Here is a 13,117-nt window from a genome sequence, read left to right as displayed (position 1 = left end):
ATTATTATTATTATTATTTAGTTTATTAATTTCTTCGGGACTTTTTCTCAATTGTATTCAGGACTTTAAATTATTAGGCCTTGCATCTGTAATTCTTGGTTTATATTTGGACTTAATTCGCACTAGAGTCAGTTGTTCTTTTCTCAGTTTCACTTTGTATTTTAAGGAAATAAATTATATGTCAAATTGTACCAGCTTGTTGTCTTTTACTCTTTTTTGTTTCTTGTTTTAAGAACATAGACTCGCAACACTATCATTGCAAATTATATTTTAAGAATAATATAATTTCTATGTAAACATCTTTAATTAGATTTGATTTAGGACATTGGCTTACCCTCTAGAGTTTCTAGTGTACCTGATATTTCCATGCTCTTTACTAAATTTGTAATAACAGATATAATCTTGTTTACAACTAAGAATGTTATAGAAATGAACTTTGGACCCTCATTCTAGTCCAAGTACTGTGTCTGAAGTTTTGATATTAAGATTGCTTATATTATAATACCTCATTACGATATTAACATCCGAAGTATAATCATTCTCTTAGTTCTGTTCAGTTTTAATTTGAGAAAATTTATTATTTCAATTATTTACTAGAATTACAAAGTGCTTTTTAATACTTTCTGACTGAGTCACTATTTTGGGATTTTTTTAATACATTTAGGGACATGTTGCATTATATTATTGTGATACAACAAGCACATCAACACTACGCCAGGCTATTTGTCACATTCAAGTTTAAAGTCATTTGGAACACCACTTTAATTCATTCGGACCTTAATACTTTTATATTTGGCATGGTATATTTATGACTATTTGGGATTTAATTCACAATTCTGTCATTTCTTTTTAAATTTTCACTTTGTATTTTAGGGAAAATAAAGTATTTTTAACTTTTAAAAAACCGCTTGGTTTTAGGTCTTTTCTGTTACTTAGTCTAAGACCATTTAATCGTAACAAGAAATTGGGGGATCGTCTGCGAGAAGAATTTCTTTACAATAGTTCAGAAACTTCAATTTGTTTTTGAAATTTAATTGCACTTTTTTTTCGGAATTTTCTTTAGTCCCTAGCATTTATATTCACATGTTTGAAACATCTTTAATGAAACCAACAAGCTTTTACAATGTCATCTAAAGTGGAGAACTTTATTTTATATCTTACCCAGGAAGGACAGGGGTCAATGCTTAAGGAATTGCTTAATCTTGCCATGCAGTAAAATCTTTCTGAAGAGAAAGCGTTTCTAACGAAGCAAGAAATGAAGGATATTTAGGTTAAATATTTGATGTTAAGGAAATATTCGGATAAAAGTGATTTGAGTTTGATTAGCAAGTCAGTAGCTTGGTCGTTTTGAAAAGGAAAAAAGTGCACTCAAAATCCGCAGATGGAAATAGAATTAAGGAAGCTTCAGCTTCAGAAATAAATTGTGGAAATCCTCGAGAGAGAGAGAGAGAGAGAGAGAGAGAGAGAGAGAGAGAGAGAGAGAGAGAGAGAGAAAGAGAGAGAGAGTGAGAGAGAGAAAGGGAGATAGCGACAGAGACAGAGAGACAGAGACAGATGCAAACACAAAGAGAAGAAGACGAAGGGTAAGTGCAATTTAGATTCCAAGAAGCACAAATTGCAGACAGATAGCACCAGCCACCTATACATACATGCTCAGGTTTTGATGCTATCAGACATATTAATTTCGTTTCCCTTTTTAAGCAACAGCAGTAGATAATTGTTGTCCTCATTTAGAGAAAAGTGCGAACATATTTGGAATGACCAAGCCAGCATTGGATTTTATTATTACAAAGTGTAGATACTGACGATGCTCATGAAATATACACTTCAATGTCGGTATAACGACGTGTTAGTTATGAAGCGGTTAAAGAATGTATCTTGATGGGTTATGAATTGGTACCTGAGGCATATCTACAAAGGCTTAGAAACTGTAGAAAAGAAACTGGACAGACCCATGTCTAATTTGAAAGGGAAAAATAACTATTTGATACGTGATTCTCAGCCAGGATGTTTAATCAAAATAACGATAACCCCAAACATCACATGTTATTGGAAGAGTTAAAGAATTGTTTCCATAGTAATGTCAAGCTCTAAATATTAAATAATGCTGTACGTACAGCTGGTGATTATTCATTTGTCACTATAGTTTTGATAAACAAAACTATCTGAATCTCATATAAGTACTTCCAGTTGTCAGTAAGACACATCATTTACGAATCAAACTTCTGTTATGACTGATCAGATATCCTTATCTCTTCCTAGCTCACTTATTGCAAGAAGAAGGATACGTCGTTTCCGATTGCTACAGACTGCATAAAAAGCAACAGAATCACGACAGAGCTATTATTAATGCTCTTATTTCTAAGAACTAAACGTCATGGTCTTGTATTAAAAGAAATACATTTGTTGGGTGAAACATAGCCCAGTCTAACTTTATTATAGAGAATTATGAACCATTCACATTGGAAGGATCTGTATCACTTGTTGGTGATTCCAACCAGCCTATCGATATTAAAATCCCAATGGGCACATGAGCCTCTCAGAGTCTTTTGTTATCAGATACTTTACATTTGTCGGAGAAGTCTTGTAGTGAATGTGTTCTTATTCAGGGAGCCGAGTGCGGCTTTGTTAATGTTATTTTCCATTGTGTACATTTGCTATCAGACTTTGTCTTAGGACCCGTGACAGTCTGAACTGTGTTTATTTACCCATCGAGGGTATTCATGTATTACTAGGAAATGACCTATCTGGAGTGAATATTGTGGTTGCTGCACTTGTAACTGACAAGCCATATTTGGATCAAAAGGTCGATCTCATTGGAAATGAAATCCTTGATTTGTACCATACCTGTGCGATTATTTGTGATATGGCAGTCAGAACTCGTGGAAAGGAAAATATTCCTTTCACCGACACATTTATTTGTCGGTCGTTTGACGAAGTCACTTTTGCTTTTCATAACGATGAATCGAGAGTTGTTGATCACAGTGAACCTCGTTTTACTACTCCTTCACCTTATTCTTATCAGGGTGTCAAAAGACAACCACTCATTGTCTAACAGGAGCAAGATCTCGTGTTTGTTTTAGAGGACTATTAGAAAAATTGACACATACAAATCCCAGTTTGTTATTTTTTTTAAAAATGGTTTCCTTGTGAGAATATGTAGACCACTTGATGTACCGGCTGGTAACGAGTGATAAGTGACCTGTCATATTGTTATTCCTACGTCATGTCTTAGTCTACCCATGAAACCCCTTTGGTTGGTCATTAAGCGGTCAATATGACTTATCACAAGATATTAGGTCATTTTTATTGGCCGAAAAATAAAGTGATGTTTCTAGATATTGAAGATCTTGTCACGCTTGTCAGATCCAATCGGAAGATGCCTAAGGCTCATCTGTAACCTATTCCTGCAGCTGGCGAACCATTTAGCAGAATAATGGTATACCCTATTAGTCATTTACCTTAGACTAAAGCAGATCACCAAAATATGTTGACCATCGTGTAAACATACACACGGTCTCCTGAAACAATTCCTTTGAGGAACATAAACTTAAACCATAGAAAAGCTTCGATAAATATTTTGTTACACTTTCTTACTTCCCAAATCTGCACAGTCTGATCAAGGGACACGTTTTATATGTGGAACTTTCAAATCGTTATTCTTGAATTTGGCATTCAACAGTTTAAACCTCCATACAATCGTCCTGAATGGCTATGGATTTTAGAAAGATTTCATACAACATTGAAGAATATGATTCGATTATACTGCCTTGATATAGGAGTGGAATAGAGGAAATATTTGCGTTCTCCTAACTTCTGAGTCTCGGCTTTTAAAAGCACTGATTGGCATCCCTACACCAGATATAATGTACGTTTATGAAAGCAACGATAGAGTGGCAGGCAGAGGTCAAACAAAGTGAGACTTCGCTTTCCACAAAGCCGTAGTATTTCGTTAGATAATAATACCGGCTGCATAAAGATTTCTAGGAAAATTGAAATGTTGAATATGAAAAATGATTTAAAGTGTAATTTGATTGAATGTACGATAATACTTTTATATTTCTTTATCGTAAAAGATAAGGAAAAGAATTGACATGAAAATTTTAAAAATAACACAACATAATAATTTCATGAATCAACACAAACATCAAAATTATAGTCATCTCATAAACAACAACTTCACAGTTAATGCAGGCAGTTTTCTGATTATCTGAGTATTTACGATTAAACTAAACAAGACTTTATGTATAAGTATATCAGTCATATTTCAAGACAAATATGTGTGAAATTCCATACGTATGTACTGAAGTGCATGCGTGAGTACTAAATGTTATTTATGTATTCGTACTGATTTTTATTCTTTAGAAGTAAGAAGTTTAAATTGGAAAACATATAACATATTAAAAGTGGAACTCTAATAGAAACAAAATGAATTATAGGACCAGGAAGTCCATATTCTCAATTGACAAAATAATAAAGATTATTAATTAAAGATCTCAATCTGATAATGTATTTTCTGTGTTCCATAATTGTAGTGTTAAATATGTCTGAAATTTATGAAGTTACCAAGGTTAGTAATGAAATAACACAACTCCACGGGCTGCTTCTGAAAGAAGTACAGTTTATGGAGATAACAATACTATAGAACATTACAATAACAATGTACTATGACACGATTCTGAATATTGCGACATAATTCTGTTGACGTAAATACTTTTTGTATGTCGTATGTAATATATGTAACCTCACTTATTTAATAATTAATTACGTACCTATTATAAGGCATAATACATATCCAAACGACCATTGTGTGTGTACTGACTTAGAAATCAATTAAAATACAACAGTTCACCAAATTCCATCTGGACGAAATGTTGGTCAATGAGACCTAATTTTGAATTAATAATTTATTAATTGCACAGTTTTTAATTTACTAGGTTTCATCATACTAGCTTGATTAATCCAGGAGTAACTAAGTTTCAAACCCAGTCCTGGCTGTTGCAAAACATGTCATAAGAGTTTCCACTCGCAAAAGGAATGGTATCACATGTTGTATAATTACATACAATGGTTCATTGGTATGACAAGTTATAAAATAACATCCAAATATCCAATAGTATGACAAGTCATGTAAATATATACAATGTTTCAGTGGTTTGACCAGTTATAAAATAAAATCCAAATGTCCAATAGTATGACAAAGTCATGTAATTATATACAATGGTTCAGTGGTGTGACCAGTTATGTAATTAAATACTTTGGTTCAACCGTATCACAGATTATGTAAGTACATACAATAGTTCAATAGTACCACATGTTATGTAATTAAATTCAATGTTTCAGTGGTATGACAAGTTATGTAATTACATGCAACGATTCAGTGGTATGACAAGTTATGTAATTACGTACAATTGTTCATAGGTATGACAAGTTACGTAAATATAAAGAACGGTACAATTATTTATGTAACTATATACAACGGTTCAATGGCATGACAAGTTATGCAATTACATACACTGGTTTAGTGGTATGACAAGTGATGTAATTACATGCACTGGTTCAATATTATCACAGATTATTTATTACGTACAGACGGTTAAATGGCATCACAAGTTATGTAATTATATTCATTGATTTATTGATATGACAAGTTATGTAATTAAATATAATGGTTCAAGGGTTAGGATTATGGTGCCACAAGTTATGTAATTACATACCACGGTTCATGAACTTCACTGATGGCCAGTGTCTTGAAACAGCGTATTATATTTTGTCTTTAAAACGAAATGGTGGGTTGTGGTTGATTCATTGGGTGCGGGTACCTATTTGTGCCTTATGATATAGTATCCTGCTATGTATAGCTATATATTTTGTATCTCCTCGTACATGATTTTGTGTATATTGTTGAAGATTTTGTGCATGACAGTGAGTTGCAGTGACTATCTACAGCTAAATGTTGTGTACGTTTTCATGTTTTGTTTTAAGATATCAAGAGTGAGAATATTGCGTTGTATCTATAAATAGCTATGATCAAATTGCTAATTGGACAGTTCAGTCAGGTCAGTTCTTAGAAGAATTGTTAGGTCAGCTTGTTTCATTTACAGTGTTGAATGTTTGCGAATTGTCTCATAGGAGAAGTAGCGAAATGCGTTTCCATTTCTTCGGAATGTATATACATACATAGGACTAGACAATTTAGTCACTCTTATTTATTATGTTCTTATTGTAACATCAGCCTTCAGGTTATATAATGTTATATTTAGATATAATTTAAGAGGATACATTTATTGATAATATTCATTGGAATCACAAAGTGCTCATTGGACTAAAACTTTATTCTTGGATTTTTTTGAATTACTGAAAGGAGTTCTGGACAATGGCATTTTGATATATCATGACTATTGTCAGATATGTATATTCGAGGATTTGGAACTCATTCGAAACATTTGATTCTTTTGGATTTGAATCGTGTTTTTTAGGATTATTTTTGGATTGAATTTATAATACTGTAAGTTCCTAGTACATTTTAATTTTATAACATTGAGAATTAAATTATCTATCAAATTTTACAAAACTTGTTTGTTACTTACTTGATGACCATATAATCATAACAACCCGTTCTTGTAAACATGTTTTCAAACTCTCTTACGAATTATATTAGGAATAATCATTCATTTTTTTCATTAGAAAGAATGATCTTTTAATAAAGTGTTAGGCTTGCAAAGGTATGATAAAATTATGAACATCTATGCATTATATCATAACACGATTTAGAAAATCTACTCGTTTGGACTGAAAAGTAATCCATATTTCTCTGGACTGTATACAGTTGTTAATGTTGATGCTTATGCATTTACTCTGGGTTAATGGGAAAGAAATGAGCCGAAACTATAGGCAGCACGTGCAGGCTTTAGAACGAACTGGATTGTGCATTTATACGCAAGGTACAGGTAATTTGTGTATTATCTTCACTTAAAGATGCCTTTCAGATAAATATCCACGTCGAATGATATAAAGCATTCGAAATTATCGGGTTTCATCGGCAGGTTATCGGCTGTTCCATCGATATCGAGTGACCAATAATCAATCTGCAGCTTTCGTTCATTCGAAAAATTATTTTTGTTATCTTGGTCACGTTACTTGGGCGTTCTAATTCTTGTCACTTGACTGTCACGTGATGAATATATCATAATGTGTCGATTAACACGGTTCAAACAACACTCTATACTAAATATAGATCGAATATGATTTTGTGATCTCCTTCTTAGATTTAGTACATACATAAACAAAGAGGATAAGCAGCGTCACCATATGATGTCAATATGGCGCCGGAAAGTCTATTCATGCGTCCACAGGATTGCAGAATAGAAAGACCTTAATGTAATATCTGCCTATTTCAATAAGGCTCCAACATGATTGTTCCCTTCTGGCAGTACTATGTTGATGCATAGCATTCTTCTCACATAGGAGCCTTGATAGCTCAGTAGTAGTGTGTATGACTCCTGAGCATACAGTTTCAAACTCAAATCTCCAATTGGCCAGTCCGGATCGGCTGCTGCAGAACTCGTGACCAAAGAGATTCAAAGTCTAATCCCGCCTGGGCTAGCTCGGATCAACTTGTATTGCGTGTTCTTGGTCAAGAGCTTAAACTGTTGTGTATAGTCTATAATAAGACTTATAATGAACAAGTTGTGTCCAAGTTTGGTGGACACGTGCTGTGAAAAAAGACCTCCAGTGCGGTTGAAATCAATTGGAGGATGGATGTGGGTGGGATGGGGGTGGCAGGCAAAATGCACTGCAGTTGCAGGGCCATATCATATGCGCACACATTGCCTCGTTCGCATGCTGACCCTGTCTTATGATAATAGAATGCACCAAAGATACTGAAAATGTCCAATTCAATTCTTCGCTTCTTGTTGTAAGAACTAATGTACATATAACGGAAAATTCTTTCTAGAACTAGACTACGTTGGTATGAACCACATTATAGTCATATGGATTATTAAAACTACTGTAACAGCAATGTATTATTATATTTTACTTGCATTGTGTAATTAACCTTTGTCAATCAAAGATAGGTGTTTGAACCTACCTGACTAACATCATTTTTAAACATATTTAATTAGATTAGAGTTCAGAAGATTGGTTTTCCCTTTTAAAAACAACGGTCTACATGATCTTTTCCAGGGAATTTGCTAAATTGTAAGTACATAGACCTGATCATGCTTAAGAATTTGATGGAAACTTCCTTGTGTCATAGGTCAGGTGAAGGTCTATATATAAGGTTATTTACATCAAAGTTCTTAATTTCTAGTTTAACATCTGTCCAGTGGAATCAGACTTTTAGTTGTGTTCAGTGATAATTTGGGAAGATTTATTTATTTAAATTATTTATTGGAATTACAAAGTGCTAACTGTTCCTTTTGGGCTCAGTCACTATTTGAGATTATTGATAACTCATTCAAGGTCAGTCTCGATATATCAAAATTGTGATACATCAAGATTGTTAGCACATCAGCATATTTAAAAATATTTGCACATCAGCAAATTCAAGATTGGAATTAATTTTGAATACTATTGAAATTCTTTCGGAGCACTCTATAATTTGGGACTTGTGATATAACTTCTTACAACTATTAGGGATAGATTTTAGTGAGTATTTGTTGGTTATGGGGAGTATGTGTTGAAAAGAGATTTCTCAGCTCAAGTAGTTAGCCATTTTCAAGGAGCCGACACCATAACGTACATCCTTCACGATAATTTATGATAGCATGAATTGGTTTGGTAAAATGGGAGTTAGGAGTAATTCTTGTTATTGCTCGTTTTGGTCGTGTTTTGTATTGCATGGCGTGAATGGTCGTTCTGGTCGAGTTTTTTGCTAAATACACAACAATTAAAAATGTTGTTCGAGAGAAATATTTTTTTCTAAAATAAAAATGTTACCGCATTTTAAAACTAGAGTTGTATTTACTTTCCATTCATTTGAACCATGTTTGTATACGATGGCATACGTCTGTAATGACCTCTGATCCGAATTTAAGACTTTGAATTGATTGTGACAACAGTCGTATAAAAACAGAGAAGTCATGCCCGGTTCCTATTTTAAGTCCAGCAAGAATGTCTGAGAGGTAAGTAGGGCAATTAAGTCTCTCGACTGCTTAGTACATGCAAGCATTGTAAACAATGATGTTGGCGGCTGCTGAGAGCGTACTTTCGGATAATTTATTTCGTAGCAATCACTAACAAATGTCAGTTCTGGTGTGGAGATTATATGAGGCATGAATTCTATAAACTACATATCCTATATGACATGCAAACGAACTTCCCTTGAACTCTAAGCAAAGTGACGGACCGTCAAACTTGTAGGACTTCTAAAATAATATTTATGGGGCATGGTTATACAAGTTTCATCAATATAAGTTATAAGTATTGAAAGCCAGCTGTGATTTTTGGTGCAAATACAGATTAAAAGTTAAATTTTATTAACTAAAATTGTTGAACAAAAATATAATTTGTCTGGCCATCAATTAGCCTATAAACCTTCAAGTCAAATCACCAATTAGCTTGCGAAGTTTCATCTCAACTGTGAGTTATCTTAAGATCTTTAAATACATATATTCATTCTGTTACTGTCAATTATTACATCGTTCTGATACTTGATGTAGAGAATTGAATAACTGTGAAGGTCATTGACGTTCAAGACATCTCATTTTACAAAGGATTTTTCCTGTTATGAATTTTAATGCCAATCCACCCACCTCCAACACACCAATGGCCTTAGACAGCTAATTCAATTCCCGACGACCGTATGGCTAATATTTTGAGAAAGTGCCATACAAAATCTCATATGATAAAATTCCCTTATATTTGCCACAACCAAACTCTGTCTTGGTGAGATCTCCCGTATACATCCGGTAGCAGCTGTGCGGCTGTAGTTATACAATGAAATTGGTTTGGGGTTTAAGCCTAGCACTGCATAAAAGCTAACTATACATAGGTTTCTTCTAAAAACAGTTAATTATTTTTTTGAGTTAGTTTCTGACCATTGTTCTCTGGTTAAGTAGCAGGTAAAATATGTCGTTGTTTGTGCCTTAAACGCTTTGTTTACAGTACCCAAAACTACTCAAGTAAAATGATGCAATTTACATTTAAACGTCCTACATTTATTTTGCTTTGCAGATCTAGTTTAGAACAAGAAAACTAGGGGGCAAATTGTACTTTCAGGGAGGAGATAAAAGTGCATTCAAAGGAAAGAAAGAGATATTTTGTTAGTTTTGTTACATCTGTGATAAAGTAACGTGGCCCGGTCTATTTTATATATCTATCTGATAGTCTATGTTTGATTTTAACAACGTCATTGTTGTTGTTGTAGGGTTTAACGCCATTTTTCAGCACACGATAGGCTGCAATACATGGAGGCCAGTATTAATGGTGGAGGAAAAACCCTGAAAAACCCCGGTAAGAACCACCGACCCACGAGAATTTACTATCAAGCTTTCTCACATACCCACATTGTCCGAATCCGAGACTCGAACCAACGCAGACAGACGTGAGATGGCAGTGGTCCATAAATGATAGCGCTTTAAACCACTCGGTCACTCGGGGCCCCAACAACGACATAGAAGAGCACAGTTGGCCGATAGGTGAATTAAGCAGCAGTGCTTTCTGTCAATTTAATAATCATTCTGCATTGAGATTTCAGAGTAACTGTATATAACACCAATGTAAGCAAACATATTAGAGGGTTTTAACTCATTCGAAGCAGGAATCGAACCTGTGCCGCAACCAATATTACCAATCTCCTAAATCTCAAGCATCATCTCCCTATCCCACTCATCAACCGAAAAGGATGCGTTATCTATATTTAATTTGTGTTGTTTCTTGGTTTTGCTTAATGATTATGTTATGTATATATGTATTTTGTAATTGATCTTTTTCCAAAAATCAAGTTAATATTCTACCTGACATTTTTAAACAAGATAGTATATAGCTAATATTTTTTTATGATCATAGATTAAATATTCAGATCGTTTGCTTGTATCTGAATTTATGATATTATTTTTTTCAATTGGAAACCTCTAAACTTGCTGACAACATTGAATATTTTAGAGAGGAGACTGACTTATATCCTGACTCTATAATTGTGTCTTAACTTTTAATGTTAATTTTGTTCACTTGAAAAATTAATCATTCCTGCCTTAAATCCGAAGAGGAATCTGTCTTTTTGTTGTAATCATTTTTCAACTGGAGTGGATTTATTTATTTAAATTATTCACTGGAATTACCAATCTCTTATTGTTACTTCTTAGACGAAATCATTCATTTAGAATTATAGTGAATTTAGTAAAGGACGTTTAGAATTATATTATTGTAATGCATCAAAAGACAAGACCGTTAGCACATCACCACATTTTAGACCATTTGATCATTTGCACATTCAAGCTTACAGGAATATGAACAAATTCAGCACTGAAATTTATTTGGAACACCACTAGAAACTCAGTTAGAACTCAAAGCATCTGGACTTGTGATATAACTTTTAGGACTCTTTGAGATTTAGTTCACAATACTGCAAGTCAATTTTAAACAAAAAGATTCACTTTGTATTCTTAAGAAATAATTTATTTGTTGAGTTTTACAAAACTCGTTGGTTTTCGCTCTTTTCTGTTGCTTAGTTTAAGACTATAGAGTCGTAACAGATAGTCGATGGCATGGACTCGAGGTGTACAACAATCTACTCGTATGGAAAGTGGAATGTAATATTCTGATGCATACACAAACCAGATGAAATTTCTTTTTATAAATGTAAGGTATATTCTACATTTCCGAGTATGATACAAATATCTAAATAATGTGAATCATTTAGTCTTCGCTTATTTAATCTACTATTTTTTGCTGTCTTAATGCCATCTCCCCCCCCCCTCCAACTGATAACGTAATACTGCTTATATTAGAAATGCATATGTACCTTTGATAGTAGTCGATTGGAAATCATAGTTGTAAATATTGCATGGGCTCGTTTTAGTAAATCAACATTTTATTTCAACAGTATTCACTGCATTTGTTTTTCTTTTTACGTTTCGTGTCAAATTTATAAAAGCTACCATCCAGTTTCATTGCCAATAGATAAGTTATTTTTTAACATGTGTTGAATGATTAGCGCCTGGTCTTTTTGCTGTATTATGCTTATAACTCGGCTTAAATTCCATGAATGTTTTGTTAGGGTAATTATATGTATGGCTGGAAAGAACAGCTAATGTTTAAAAATGATGTAACTTTTTAAACTGTCCTGTTGCAATAAATACAGATTTTTAATTTTACAGTCCAGTATAAACTGATAATACTTGGTCCTTTAATGTTCATGAAATACACGCACTGTTTCATAGTCACACAGCAGACTTATTTATCTGCCTAGTATGCAGCTTTGACTGCTACTAAAATAAATGCGACACAAAACTGAATATAAGAAACAATAATTTTTAACGTAAATTACGTATCAACACCATTCTGCCCTCATGTTAATGCGTAATCTAAATAGGCTACATCAGGTAATTAGCAGTCAATGTCGCTATGTGGGCTACATGATACTCAGCAAGCGTATTGTTATAAATTAGTGACTTAAGATCAATAGTTTAGCGTTTAAGTTTATTTGCCGGAATTTCTTGAGGATTGTGCATCAGAAGCCATAACATATAATCCATGGTTTTACATATGAAAGTAAAAAGGAAATGATGTAACAGAGCAAATTTAAATAAAAACTGGGGAGTAACTTCACTAGTGTCCTTATATTGGTTAGCAGAACTACTATATAATTTGTCGGCAATACATTCGCACATGTTCTGAACAAAACATCATTGGATTGCTTAATGCGAAGTTTAAAATTGTTACAGAGAGCAACAACGGCGAGAAATTAATTTTACCTTTTCAAGGCTTCGTTCTCTCCACTGTTGCGGTTTCTTCGTTCCCTTTGTTTAACATACTGAATAATGATAACGCGACAAGTAATTTATTCCTGGCTTTATGACAGGTATGATTTAAGAAAAATAAGAAGTTTCTCTCGGGAAACTTCGTGTTTCTGGTATCATTTTATATATTTGGTAATTGATTCATTTCACTT

The sequence above is a fragment of the Sinohyriopsis cumingii genome, chromosome 8, assembly GCF_028554795.1.
Source record: "Sinohyriopsis cumingii isolate HCF-2022 chromosome 8, ASM2855479v2, whole genome shotgun sequence".
NCBI lineage: Eukaryota > Metazoa > Mollusca > Bivalvia > Unionida > Unionidae > Sinohyriopsis > Sinohyriopsis cumingii.
Note: the sequence above shows the minus strand (reverse complement) of the source record.